The sequence below is a fragment of the Lotus japonicus genome, chromosome 4 (genome assembly GCF_012489685.1).
Source record: "Lotus japonicus ecotype B-129 chromosome 4, LjGifu_v1.2".
NCBI lineage: Eukaryota > Viridiplantae > Streptophyta > Magnoliopsida > Fabales > Fabaceae > Lotus > Lotus japonicus.
This window is the reverse complement of record NC_080044.1, coordinates 55,331,670-55,347,558: the sequence shown is the minus strand read 5'-3', so window position 1 is coordinate 55,347,558 and position 15,889 is coordinate 55,331,670.

Here is a 15,889-nt window from a genome sequence, read left to right as displayed (position 1 = left end):
CCAGGGTGAATGCTCAGCTTACTTTTATGACCTTCGTCCAGTATCAACCTCCTTAGGTCAGGGTTGTTGGGTACGCAAACTCTACCCTTACACCGTAGGATATTGTCACTTCCTACCTTGAATTCCGGGTCCTTACCCTGAATTACCAAATTCCTTTTTCCGAGTAAAAATTCATCTTGTAACTGTTGGTCTCGGATTTCTTCCATCAATCCATTGGTAATCCTGATCATCCCGAACCTCAGTTCTCCCTCGGATAATCTTACGTCCAAACTCAAATCTCGGAATTGTTTCCAGCAGTTGTAGCTCCTTCACCATCATTGACGAGATATGCATTTTCCTGCTCAATGCATCAGCAACAACATTAGCTTTTCCAGGATGGTATTGTAAGGTAAAATCGTAATCCTTGAGAAACTCCATCCAACGTCGTTGTCTCATGTTCAACTCCTTCTGGTCAAACAAGTACTTCAAGCTCTTGTGATCGCTAAATATGGTGAAATTGCATCCATATAAGTGATGTCTCCAGATCTTCAACGAAAACACAATGGCAGCAAGTTCTAAGTCATGAGTCGGATAGTTCTTCTCATGAGTCTTCAGTTGTCGTGAAGCATAAGCCACCACTTTCCGATGCTGCATCAGCACACATCCCAAACCTTGATGCGAAGCATCACAGTACACTTCATACGGTTCCTCTGGTTGCGGTAAGACGAGTACAGGTGACGTCGTCAAACGTTCCTTCATTGTCTGAAAACTAGTTTCGCACGCTTCGGTCCATGCAAAAGGTTGATCCTTTCTCGTGAGTTGAGTCAAGGGTCCAACGATCTTGGCGAAATTCTCAATGAAGCGACGATAGTATCCCGCCAAACCGACAAAACTCCTGATCTCAGTCACGGTCTTTGGCCGTTCCCATGACAACACCGTCTCTACCTTTGCTGGATCCACAGCTATACCTTCTTTAGAAATCACATGGCCCAAGAATTTTACCTCTTCGAGCCAAAATTCACACTTAGAAGGGTTGGCGTACAACTTTGTCTCTCTCAACACTTGTAAAACCTGACGCAAGTGCCCTTCATGATCTTCAGCGTTCTTTGAGTAGATCAGAATGTCGTCGATAAACACCACGACGAATCGATCCAAGAACGGATGGAATGTCCTGTTCATGTAATCCATGAAGATAGCAGGTGCGTTTGTCACCCCAAATGGCATCACTAGATACTCATAGTGTCCATAACGAGTCCGGAATGCCGTCTTCTGGATATCCTCAGTCTTTACTCTAATTTGATGGTAACCCGACTTCAGGTCTATCTTTGAGAATATCGCAGCTCCTCGTAGTTGATCCATCAAATCATCAATTCTGGGTAGCGGATACCTATTCTTGACGGTTACTTTGTTCAGTTGTCGATAGTCGACACAAAGTCTAGATTTCCCATCCTTCTTCTTCACCAATAAGACGGGTGCTCCCCAAGGTGAAACGCTTGGTCGGATGAATCCTTTCGACAGAAGATCCTCAAGTTGAGACTTCAACTCCACCAATTCCGCAGGTGCCACCCGATATGGTGCAATCGAAATCGGTCCTGTTCCCGGTACGATGTCAATAGCAAACTCAATGTCGCGTACAGGCGGCAAACCAGGTACATCGACAGGAAAAACATCCGCGAAGTCCCTCACAACTGGAATATTACTCACTTCCGAATTTCCTTTACTCTCCAAGCTCAACAAAACTGAATACTCTTGAGATCCTTCATTCAGAGAGACATTAATATGATTGGCGGATAGACACTCGGAAAGGTCCGAGTCAGGAAATACCACTCTCTTTCGGCTACAGTCCAGAAGACAATGGTAGTGAGACAACCAGTCCATCCCTAGGATAACATCTAGGTTCTTGAGAGTTAGGCACACTAGGTTAGCATGGTAAACTTTATCCCTATAGGTTACTGGGCAATACATGCATGCAGTATTGGCAAGCAGAGTTTTGGCAGGTGTGGTAACTATAAGATCGAAACTCAAAGCAGTAACGGGAAGTTTTAATCTAGTAGCACATTCCCTAGAGATAAAAGAGTGCGTTGCTCCGGAATCAAAAAGTACAGTTAGGAGATTACCGTCAATCTCGCAATCTCCCCTGATCAGACCATCAACATCTTCAGCTTCTTCACCATCCATGGTGTAGACTCTTGCCTTGGCAGCAGGACGCTTCCCACGAGCAGTGTTTACAGCTGGTTCTGTCTTAGGTGCTCTGCATTGAGCAGCAGTATGCCCCAACTTGTTACAGTTAAAGCATTTGGGCCTCATGTCAGTACAAGCATTGGCATAGTGCCCAGGCTGCCCACATCTGTAACAGGTCATCTCCCTGTTCACAGTCTGACCTCCAGAACCTCCAGCAGTACCCACCATGGGCCTATAAGATCCTGAAGCAATTCCTCTACCTGCAGGACGTTGATACGGCTTCCTACTCTGAAATCTCCCTCTGCCTTGAAAATTTTGAGAGCCCGACCTCATCGGCCCTCCTGTCCCAACACGGTTCAGTCTCCTGTTCTTCATTATCTCCACCTCAGTGGCTTTCTCAACCAAAGTCTGAAAACGAGTGATCCCCAACGGTTTCACCGAGTCTTCAATATCGGGCCTCAGCCCATTCACAAAGCGCTTGCACATGTAGGGTTCATCGACCCCATTGCGGAAGAATCGAAAGTGCTTGGCCAACGATTCCAGCTTGGCAGCATATTCCGGGATGGACATGCTACCCTGACGAAGTGTCAGGAATTGCGACTCACGCTCGTCCCGCGCACTATCTGGAAAATACTTTTCCAGAAAAGCAGCACGAAACGAAGTCCAGTTCACTTCCAGGTTGTTTGCTTCCATCATTCCTCTGGCGCCTCTCCACCAGTACTCAGCATCACCCAACAGTAGAAAGGTTGCCATTCCCACCTTGGCCCCCTCAGCAGTCTGCAATACACCGAAGATCTTTTCAATCTCCTGGATCCAGAGATCCGCTTTGTCCGGGTCCGTACCCCCCGAGAACTTAGGTGGATCCTGTCTCCTAAAATCATTCAGGCCTCTGTTCTGATCCATTGCCACTTCCCTCTGGCGTTGGTGCTGATCACGTGCCTCCTCAGCAGCACGCCTCATAGCATTATCGTTTGCCTGTGCAGTCACAGCTTGGGCCATAGTGGCCATCATCTCAGCTAGTTGGTTAGCGTTCACCATGTTCTGCTAAATTAACAAACAGTTAGTGCTCATCATAAGATAGCATCCAAAATAACTATACAATATGATTAAGCAATAACTTCAAACAATTCTAAGCGAAAAATCGCTTGGCAGACAATCAATTTTTACTCTTTGCAGAGTCACACAACCTAGCACAGAAGACCTATTCCCCAAAGACTCCCGAAAGACTCGACTAAGCTCTGATACCACAAATGTAACACCCCGATTTCGGTGGCGTCACTTTAGTAACCAAAAGAAAATACTTTAAGCGGAAAAACGTGAATTATTTTTTTTCGACAATATAACTAAAGACAAAAAGCAATAAAACTCCCCAACAAAAGATAAAAGGAACTACTATACAACTATATATACATGCCTCGTGTCGGGTGACAGAAAAGAGTAACGCCCGAAGGCAATATGTACAGTCCAAGATGAAGATACTGTGTCCGCAACACTAACCTACAAAAACTGAGAGCAAGTTGGCCCAGCGGCCTAAGAAAAGACCCCCTAAATCCAACCAGCTCTCTGTGATCTCCATAGGAAACCACACAAAAGCTACCGGTAGGAAAACTACCCTGTCCCCAAAACGGAAGCATGACGGTCAGAGCATCGACACAACTCCTACACTATCCCTACCCGAGGAGCCCACACTAGCACTCGATCCTACATGCTAGCGCGGTCGTCATCCGAATCTGCATCCAGGACGACTAGGTCGACGTACTCAACACTGCCCTCTCTGTCCACCCTAATGCGCTCCCGCACTGGACTCTCGGGCTCGGGGCCCGGAACGAGATCCGCAACGACAGCAGCAGCAGTAGACGGACTAGACTCCGTCGAAGCCCCACCTACTGGCAACTCCTCAGAAGGGTCCTCATCATCTGAAGGAGATGGTGGCGGTGGAGGTACTCCCAAGCCGGGTCCACAGTGTACTCCTGGAGGCAGGTTGAAGCTCACTATGTGCCTCCTCATCACTCCCTCCGTCAAGCGTCCGAATCGATCGACACGGTCCTCCATGATCCGACCGGTGTAGGTCGCACGGTGGCCCTCGGGATCGACCACCCATGCACCTGGGTCGTCTTGGTCAAGCATCTCGTACCTGGTCCCCCCTGACGGGCTGACCATGGTAAACCAATCCCCCATACTCATCTGACAAATGGCGTAGTCCGCCCAAACACACACAGCAGACGCGAGGGTCAACTCCAAAGAATTATATAATTAATAAAACCAGATATAATTATAGGATAATAAATACTAGCCTCTCAGGCTTATAAGTTTTGGGATAGCTTCCTAGGGTTGCATGTATCACAATAAATATAAAGAGCCATAAAAACAAGTAGCATGCCTCAAAAATAGGATAAACCGTTACCAATCACACTCAGCAACTAAGTTAGCATGTATGTTGCATGAAATGCAATGCTGAGTAACAAAATGCATTCCGGAAGAAGGATGGACATCAACGAGACGGCCCTAACACCAGCCACGGTGGGTACCTTCCTGCTCGCGTGTCTCTTACACCACACAAAAGTAGTCAGATCAGCAGTGAACCCGTAGGTCTGCCATTCCGTCTGCTACTGAGGACCACCGTAGTGTCCTAAATATGGAAATCCGGGTCTTATGACCATTTTGGAATCCACCGAGGTCCGGTATCACGCCGTGTATTAACCTCAAAATGAGTGCATGAATGCAAGTGATTAGCCAAATAACGTCTCCGACCTCACCCGACACGTCGCCACGTGTTCTAGATTAACTTAAAGTCTCTAAAAGAATACCCTAAGGTAAATGTCGATTCTGCGACAAAATACAATTAATCATAAACAAAAGAGTGCAACCACTCACGACAACTCTTCGAGTCATCAATGCTCTCACGAAGTCTCACGCTTCTGTGGAGTCTCACACATTCACAAAGTCTCACGCTTCAGTGAAGTTTTATGCTTTCACAAGGTCTCACGCCTCAGTGAATTTACACACTTGCACGAAGTCTCACGCTTCAATGAAGTATCATGCTGTTCACGAGGTCTCACGCCTCAGTGAAGATCCATGCTTTCCACAAGGTCTCACGCCTCAGTGGAGTATCACGCATTCACAAGGTCTCACACCTCCGTGAAGCTTCTCGGCTCATCCCTTGGATGGCTAAACAAACTGCTCCCAGAGCGAATGAGTATCAACATACCCAAAACTCGAAATCTTCCCAACACTTGGATCCGACGACACTTCTCATTTTCCAAAACTAAACTTCAATCCAAAGCTTGCATCCGAGATTGTTATCTTTATTTAAAGGTTTAGAGGTTGTTTAATATCTTATGAATTTCTTTATAAAAATAGCTCTTTTTAGTCTTATCGTATTCCCTATGAGTTCAAAGTTCCCATAAACCCAAGTAATTCCCTGAGAAGGTCTCGATCCATTGGAGCATGACAAGGTCCGAACTCCGTTCGTCCTTTTAAAACTCTCTCAAAATCTCATAAAAATTCGGCATGACCTGCCCGTAATCCTCACTTTTCAGAATCTCAGGTACAAGTGGAATAGCATCATTGAAACAGCTCAACCAAAAGACATAAACAGCATATTCCAACACATCCTAAGTTAACCATGTAGCACATAGCATGTGAATCATTTAGCACACAATATCATGGCATCAAGTACTCAACAAGTTCGGCCGAAGCCTCAGAAATCATTTCAGACATTTAGCAATTAGGTGCATAACACATAAATCAAGTCGAATTTCATCGACACCTAAAGCATTATCTAGTAATTCAGAGAGTAGCCCTCACCGGTGGGTCTTCCAGCTTCCTCCTCCAAATGTTCTTCAAGCTCTTCTCCTTGGTTTCTTGGAATCTCCTCAAACGAACCTTAAGCAAAAATCACAGAAATCAACACCAAGAGTCAGAAACTCAGCAATCAAAGAGTCCTAGGGTTACACAGTACACTACTACCTCCGTGGTACGACAATCTAACGCGTTAAGACAAGTTTTCGAAAAATCGGATTCTCCTCCCCCCTTGATATAGCTCTCGGCCACTTTCCTTAATTGGGAGGGTCGATTTTTCTTCGATCAAACTTGGTTCCTAGGTTAACATAAGCCGTAACTAAGACGGTTCTAGGCTCGGAAAAATTTTCGGATCGAAAACTGATATAGGGGTAGTTTGGTCATTATTTTTAGCTCAGAATTTCAAAATTGGATTTTTGAAAAACAAATTGGATGGGGACGTCCACAACGACGTTTATGACGACAAATCCTACTAGCACTAAGCCAAGTCGATAGATTAGAGCGTAAAGGTTGCGACTTTGGCGAAAAATGGGTATTTAGGGTAGAAATTGATCCCGGCGGCATTTCGTCGACATTTGACAAAATCTAATCCGCAGAACACGCTCAGGAGCATGCAGGGAAGAAGTTTAGACGCTGAAATCAACTGATTTGAACAGTTTTTCAAAAACCTCAAAATTTTGAACTCAGAAAGTCGCAGGAGAAATGGACAGAAACGACGATTCGAAGGAGAGTATAGATTACCTACCTCGAGGTCTTCGATTAGTGACGAACGGTGAAGCAAACGGGCAAGAATCGACGAAGATCCGGATCTCTCTCTCTCTCTAGAAACTCGCGGCTTTGGGGGGTGGGGAAAATGGGTTTTGTGAAAAAAATCTAATTTTTCAACTATTTATAGGTTTTGGAAAAAACGGAAAAATGATTTTTTTGCGATTCCGATCTTTCCTGCGCGTTCCTCTGCGCATTCTAAGATAGGTTCTGGCGACAGAATTCCAGAACTCAAAATAGAATTCTTGGAATTAAACCAAAAGATCCAAAATCGGCATAAGTCGGTGTAAGTCGGTTTATCCCGAAAAACTACTTTTTGCAGTGATCGTCGGATGAGAAAACTTCCTTCTGAAGAAAGATTAGGAATGATGAGAGATGTAGGAGAACGCGGGTGGAATCTTCGTTTGAGTTTCCGGATAGAAAAAGTCTTCATCGTCTGTCGATCTTAGGTTTTCCGAACTATCAGGGATTCCGTTTCGGCAAACTTCCGAGAATTGGAATTTGACGTTCGTACATTCCAGGATTTCGCATCGAAATGGTTGTTTAAGGACGGAAAAGAGAAGTTCTAACATTTCTCTGAGGATTTTTGGAATTAGTTTCCATCGTGTCCTAAAGCGTAAATTAACTATTCACTAATACCTTCGACCTAGGATTAAGCGTATGTTAGTCGTGCTATAACTCTTTCGGTTTTTCGATACATTCTTGGACTTTTCCTGAACCTCTTTCCTTCCCAAATTTATCTTAATCAAATAACTTATTTATTTTATTCACTTATCCAAAACGTTAAAACTTGGGCCTTACAAATAACAACCCTAAAACACTTGATCTGTTTCTCTCAAAAGCTTCAATCAGTCTTCACGTTTTAGGTCTTTATATTTATATGCTTCAGCAGCCACACTAGGGTTTCTAGAGGCTGAAGCAAATAGTCCAACAACAGCAAATCAAAACGCAATCTTCCAAGATTATGATTGCATTACAAATCAAATCACCATTAAAACAATAGAAACAAATCTTCAATCAGAGATTGTTTCAACAAGTAAACCAGCCCACAATAAATAACCAAGATACAACTACTTAAACCGCAAGTAACCACAAAACAAATCTTCACGAGATTCACTAGGGCACACATAAGCACTCCAAGTAAGGAACTAATGTCCTGTGCTACACGCGGGCAGATGTCACAACATCTGCTTCGACATCAGGTTGTTTTGGACAAAATGCAAGACAACCAAAAGTAACAACAACAACAAATGGTGTCAATGCTCTTATTAGGTTAAAGTTTGAGTCATTGGTTGAGGAAGAGGAATCAAATGAATAAGTTTAACGGTTTTATGATTTGATAACAGTCGTCAACTAACCAATATATGAAGAGGCTTTAATTTAAAATATAGAAATTTGAGTGTGTTTGTTGGCTTCTAATTAAAATTCCAATTGATTGATCATGCGTTCAAAAATGTTTGTTGTACTATAAGATACGACCAACTTAACTGAGTGCAACTTTTGTCGTTCTCCGGGGGTGTATGCTTCTCACATAGTAGAATGGACATACACGTAAATGTTTCAATAGTTCCCAAAGTTAGCTCAAGTGGTAAGGGCCGGCTATGGGACATAAGAGTTATGTGAAATGAAAGGTGAACGGTCCAAGTAAAAGGAGAAGGCAAGAATAGACACAAATTCCCCAATACAATCCCACCAACAAAAAGACTACCAAGGAACCACCAGCCACACCACTAATCATCTTGATTCTGCTAAGCATAAGACTGGCGACTCTCCCACTCTTGGTATGATCGCTTGAAATCCTTTGAAAGGATCTTCAACCAGATCCACGATCGCATCTTAATGCTTTCCAGGACAGCTTCACTGTTGGTGGAATTCCCTCTAAAAGCAATAGAATTTCTATGTGTCCATATGCTCCAAATGCACGCCATCCATATAGTCCTCCACATTATCCTCAGCTGTTTTCCCCTTCCCAACACCTCATGATGTAGGAAGTGCGCTTTTCCCTCTCTTGGATGCGCAGTTTGAACTCCAAGCCATTTGTAGCACAGCACCCATACACCATATGCAAAGTGACATGAAAACATGACATGTGAGACATCCTCTGATTTTGGCAGAAGAAACATGTTCCATCATATTTTGTTCAATTTTGATCCCTCTCTTAGGAAGGTTCTCAAGTGTTGGAATTCTCTGATGAAATATTCTCCATGCTAGTAAAATCACTTTTGAGGGGACATGGCATTCCCACATAGCTTTGTAGACTTGATTAGCAGCTCCATCATCACGCAAAACCTGTATTTGATATGCAGATTTCACAGTGTAGCCTTTCTGAGGATTTTGCATCCACTGCCATCCATCTCTTGCACAGTTGCTGATCTGAACTGATTGAATTTCCTGCAGCAGCTCTAAATATAGATTCCTCTCCCATTCAAATAGACTTATTCTCCACTTTAACTCGCACTCCCACCCCAATGACCCACCTCAGCAACACAACTCTGTTTCTGCTCAGAAACATCAAACAATATCTTGTATTTCTGTGCTAACCTCACTTCCCCTACCCAACAATCCGACCAGAACCTCACTTTCTTACCATCTCCCACCACTCTTTTTGTATTTCTCTCAAACCAATCCCCCTCCAAATCCCTTGAACACACTCTTCCTAAATCCCTCCACCATGTAGACCCCGACCCGAAGCACTCGCTCACACCCCCCCTTTGACATCTTCTCCATATTTTGCACACAGTACCCTTCCCCACAAGCTATCACCCTCACTCAAGAGACGCCACCTCCACTTTCCTAGAAGAGCCCTATTAAACTTAATTATATCCCTTACCCCTAACCCTCCGTCCTTCTTGGCCTTACAAACCAGATCCCATTTTACCCATGGAATTTTCCTCTCCTCCCCACTGCCCCCCCCCCCCACAAAAAGTTTCTCTGCAAGCTCTTTATTTTATTAGCCACCGATATAGGAATTTTTAAAAATGAAAGATAAAAGAGAGGGATAGAGCTAAGTACCGACTTCAGAAGACAAAGACGACCACCAAAAGACAAATGCTTTGATTTCCAAAGGGTCAACCTTCTTTGCAACTTCTGAATTACCCGATTCCATGTAGCTCTCCTTCTCGGATTTTCCCCCACTTCAATCACTAAGTACACAAATGGGACCCTCATGACCTTATAATTTAATATCTCAGCAAAACTTTTACCCTCAACCTCATTTACAGAAATCTCAGCCACCTTACTTTTGTAGAAGTTGACTTTTAGTCCTGATGCCAACTCAAACCACCTGAGAATGCTTTTAATTGTGTAGCTGTTCTTCAAGGACATGTCACCAATAATCAATGTGTCATCAGCAAATTGAATATGTGACACAACAACACCCTTACCACCCACCTCATACCCTGTAAACAGATTTCTCCTCACAACCTCCCTCATCATCCCTCCCAACCCTTCTGCCACTATCAGGAATAGAAAGGGAGCTATTGGGTCGCCTTGCCTTAACCCTCTTTCCATTTTGAATTCATCTGTCGGGCTCTTGTTCACTAGAACTGATATAGTCCCAGTTTCAACACAATACTTAATCCATTTAACCCACTTTCTACAAAAGCTCATTTTGGCTAACATATAATACAAGAAGTCCCATGAAACCGAATCATATGCCTTTTCAAAATCTATTTTGAACATGCAACATGCCTTCCTTCTACTTTTCGCTTCCTCCACTACCTCATTTGCTACCACTACCCCATCTAACATATTTTTCCCACCTACAAACGCAGACTGGTTCTCTTCCACTACGCTATTGATTATTCTCTTTAATCTGCCCCCTAAAACTTTAGCTATTATCTTATACAAACTACCCACCTAAGAGATAGGCATATAGTCGTTCAGCCTTAGGGGAATCCCCACCTTGGGGATAAGTTCAATGAAGGACGAGTTACATCCCTTAGGCAACACCCCATTTACATGAAACTCAACCATCATTCTCCCAATATCTTGTTGCAAAACCTCCCAATAATTTTAAAATATTTGAAGTTAAACCCATCCGGGCTAGGGCTCTTTGTACCATCATATTCCCAAACAACGGACCTAATTTCCTCTAAATTAAACTCCGCCGTCAAGGCCCTACACTCCGCCTCACTAATTATTTTGAAGTTTATCCCATCAAGCCTAGGCCTAACCCCCTATTGTCCTTAAACCTATTCTCAAAGAAATCTGCTATACATCTCTTGACACTCTCAGGTTCCTCAACCCATGAGCTGCCCATTGATACACCCAAAATTAAGTTCCCTCTTCTCCTTTTATTTATGACAGCATGAAAGTATCTTGAGTTCTTGTCCCCCTCCTTTATCCACTTATACCTAGACTGTTGCCATAAAATTGATTCATTCATCCTAGATAACCCCCAAAATTCCACCGTTAGCTCTCTTCTTTTTAGGACATCTACATGATTCAACTCCCCACTCTCATCCAATATGTCCAGCCTAGTTATTTCCTCCACCACTCTTTTGATTTTCACACCTAGATCCCCAAAAGCCTCCTTGTTCCAGATCTTAATCTCTCTTAATTTTTTCAATTTTTCATTAAGTACATATGCTCCCCACCCACTTACCTCTATCTCATTCCATTTTTTCTCAGTTTGGAATCATTTTAATCGAGTTTATCCTGAATTTGCGAGTGAGCCTATAAACGTAAAACTTGGAGTATGCTCGAATGATTTAACTTCTTACAATCAAGTGAAATGCGCGCAAAAGCATACTCATGTCCGCCTGTCATCGTTATAGTATACAAGTTTCCGCTCGAAGTGTGTTTGACTAATTATACATGTTTCTAACTTGTCTCGTTTTCCTATCAAAAAAAAAAACCTTGTCTCGTTTCAAGCATGGACAATTCAACAATAATAACTACACTACTAGAAAACACTCAATTCAGGATGGAATTTTGTGACGGAAAAAAATTCTGTCCCAAAATAATTAATTTGCAACGGATTTAGAGACACTTTCTCATCGCAAATATTTTTTAAAACAATAAATTAATATTCTGGGACGGAATTTAAATCTCGTAACAATTTAGGGATAGAATTACGAAAATACGTAAATTGTCGCCAATTTGCAACGAACAATAAAATTATGTCCCAAACAATTGATGTGTTCTTACTTGGAGATGAATTGCAAGAGCTATGGAGCACTGATTAAAATTGAATGATTCATGTACATACATATAAAATTGTTGTAAATTGAGGCTCTTGGTATATAGTTTCAAATTTGTAACTGAAATCTTTCACGCCTTGTTTCTCCTTTTCTAAAAGAAAATGAAACCACAAAAAATCAGACTTAGAAATAGGTTAGGCCAGATCATACAAAAACTTACGCAAGACCTTAAAATTTGGCCTATAAGGCCACAGGTCAGACTTTGGCCTCAAAATTATAACGCATTAAGGCTTGGGTCACACAAGACTTGGTCTGACCTACGTCCACCCTTATATATGGGTGTTTGCACAAAGGTTGCCAGTTCATATGGTGGCCACGACAAAACAGGGTTGAGTGGCTGGTTAGTATGATGGTTGCGTTTGAATGGTGAAGGTGTTGAGAAATGAAGAAAAGGCATATGTGTAATTTTCTCATTAATTTTTCACATCTATCTAGACAAGTGCTATTTTCAGATAGATAGTATGATATGCGAACTACAAAACATTATCTAGCTACACCCATGCAGTGGCGGAACTTGAAGGAAAAAATTGAGGGAGCCAATATAATATTTCAATACATAAATTAAAATATATTTTAATAGAAATACATACATATATATTACAAAACAATAAAAATTAATTGAGTTATATAATAATCTTGGAAATATGTCTTTTTATTTTGTTCAATTTTTGGATTCTTGATATTTTTTACTTATAGGTAGCATTTTTTTATTTTTACTTCGGTTACTTATTAAAAATGGGATGGTAGTTGTTTATAATTCTCTCATTTGGAAAAAAAGAATTCTTTTACCATTGATTATATCTCTTATAATTATGTAAAATATAACTCAAAAAATGGGTAAGTGGGAGTTGAACACCCTACCTCATGCAAATATCCAAAGACACGGACCGCTGGGACGAGGTTTCAATTTATAAGTGTAGTGCACTGAAATTTATATATAACATTTCGCAATTGCCATTCATTATATAGGATTTTTCTCAAATTTTGAGGGAGCCATGGCTCCCATATGTCGCCACTAAGTTCCGCCCCTGCACCCATGCACAAGCACTATTTTTTCTTCTTATCACACCTCACATCATATATAACATACATTACACAGCGCCAAATTATCATATCTACAAAAGTTGGGGTGGGTTCGCTCGAATCCCCACCATGGGTCAATGCATGCCCTTGGTAGCTAGCATATATAAATCGTTTGCATAAGTATTAATCGTCTACCAGACGAATAGAGTCCTCACATCGGCCATGAAAATCAAAGATACAGGTTTTGATAAAATAAATTATGTGGAAGCAATCTATGTATTGAAAGTTTTTTGCTGCATGTATAAACATAAAACGAAAGAACTTTCTAATGGCTTCTTTCTTAGTTCATGAACGGGGTTTAAGACTATGTTTGTTTTTCAGTTAGGGCACATCAATGTGGGTTTGGGTTGTATTGAACAATGTGCCACTATGTTTGGATGGCTTCAACCCACATTCACCTTAACCCACTTTGTGCCAAAAACCTACTTTCACTCAACTCCACTCAATCCTCGCTTCTACTTTGGATGAAAAGTTGGTTGACACATTTGTATTAAACTTTTGTAGTAACTATACACATATGAAAGTGCTTTTTGTTAATATTATCCAAACAAAATTAATTTATCAAACTTACTTTTAGAATAAAAGTATCCAAACATAAATCACATTACAACAAACTCACATTCATCCAAACTTTGTTTTGCAAATCCACGTTGTCTCAAACTCTGTTTTGCAAACTGAAATCCAAACGCACACTAATTTGTTCAGATCTACAACTATCCAAGTTAGAGTTAAAATGACTACTTCTTATTTGATGCTTTGGGATGTGTGTTCCAGAAACGAAACAGGCATAAAGTCATATATAGTTGAATATGGAGTTGTGGAGTAGGAATATTCAAAGCGAAAGAATAAAGGCAGATGTAAAATATTCAATGGAAGGAGTTCTGGTCAGAGATCACCTTCTGCACTTAGATGAACTCATCCATGAATATTCTTAGATGAACTCCTGTATCGATCTCTGAATTCATTACTTCTTGGCTAGAAAGATCATTTATTCAGAGTCTACATGTCTGAAGTATAAACAGATGTAAAAATGATATTGAAAAACCCTAGCTAGCTAGACCCAGCAAAGCAAAGGAAATAGGTGAATCATTCATATTTTACCAAGAATATGGATACAGTGACATGATGTTACAAGACTCTCTTCATACCTATATATGATTTCCCATACTTATATCAAACAAGAAAACCATTCATTATTACTTGCAACAATATATCATTAAGCTTCTTAATCATTACACCGACATTTTTAGCAATAAAAACAGGTTTGAAATATATATCGTTTTGCAAACTACACAAGCCTTTCGATCTAAACAAAGATTTGTCAATCACAAGAACTAACAAATCTTCCTCACCCAGAAAGAGAGAGAAAGTAGAGGAAGGAAGGAAGGAAGACAGTGATAATATAGAAGAGCAAGAGCTAAATGCATGTTTTAAGACACTTCCAATTGATTTTTAAATCAGAATCAATTATGGAGAGAAGCTTGTATGAGCAGCAGCTCTAGAATTGATTCTGATTAAAAAAAGTTGATCCAAACATAACTAACATAATCTTTCAACAAATCAAACTGAAACTTGGTATAAAAGTAAAACAAAAAAGATCAAGCTAGATACTTAAGTAACATGGAATATACTTGTAACCAAAACAGAAATGGATCGGACCGAGATGCTTGATTCCCCAAGAGTTGAGTTGTTGGATCTTCGTAGCAACAAAGCTTGTTAGACCCTTTTCACTCAATATATAAGTTGCTAGATATGGAAGTAGGGTTTTCTCACTAGCATAAGCAAAGAAGCAACCACTTTTCCTTCTTTGACTTGTTGTTCTTGAGCTTGTTTTGAGAATGGGAGGTGCTTGTGCTTGTGATGGTGAAGGTGAACATCGATGATGATGTTTGTGATAAAGGAAAGGGTGGTGAGGGAGTAATGATGATGGTCATGGAGGGTCAGAGATAAGGGCAAGGAGGAAAGTGAGGGCATGATGATTGCTGTTGGGTTAGGTTGTTGAAAGGTTGAAGAAAAATCCAAGGTAGTTCGTGCCATCATCATATCATCCCTCTGAGAAAGAGAAAGATTATTGATAGGTCTCTCTCACTCTATTTCTCTCTCCTTTTTCTATTGTGGGAAGGAGGAATGAAATGAATTATCACGAAAACCGTGGTGCCAACTTTTTTATGCCCTCCAGCTCTTGTTCGCGGGGAAAAGGAAACATGACCCCATCTCATTTTCTAGGGAGGAAATTATCACCCTGCCACTGTTCTCTTTGTCCTCACTGTAATATCCAATCAAATTTTAGTGCATGTGGGTTGTCGTATATTGGAATATTAGTAGAGTCAAGAGTGCAATATAGATAATATAGATGGACTTTCATCCTAATCTATAAAAGTGTTTCATTCACTTTTATCTCTTAGTGAGTGTTAATGCCCATTTTAGTTTGCATCAGTGTAAACTTGCATCCAAACATAGCTGAATAGGTGAATGTTAGATATTTTGCTTTCACGCAATTATAAGTTTAGCATGGTGTAACAATGGATTATGTGATTATATTTATCTATCTCTTTGTAAATATTTGAAGGAGTGTCTACTTAATATACATGAATAAAGATTGACACAAAATTTTAACTGAATAACAATGTTTAGTAAAATTTCAACACTAGGAGATAATCGTTCGCTAATAACATGTTTAATTCCACTATTAGACTCTCATAGTGCATGTTAGGATACAAAATTATGTACACAAAAACAATTTCTCTTAACTTTTATTTTTATTTATCATAATTTTATCTTTACCCCGATTTTCTACCGTATGTCAAAACTTGAAATTAATTGATCACTTCCTTTCTCTCAAAAGTTATTTCTAGCAGTTTCCCTAAGAATCACTA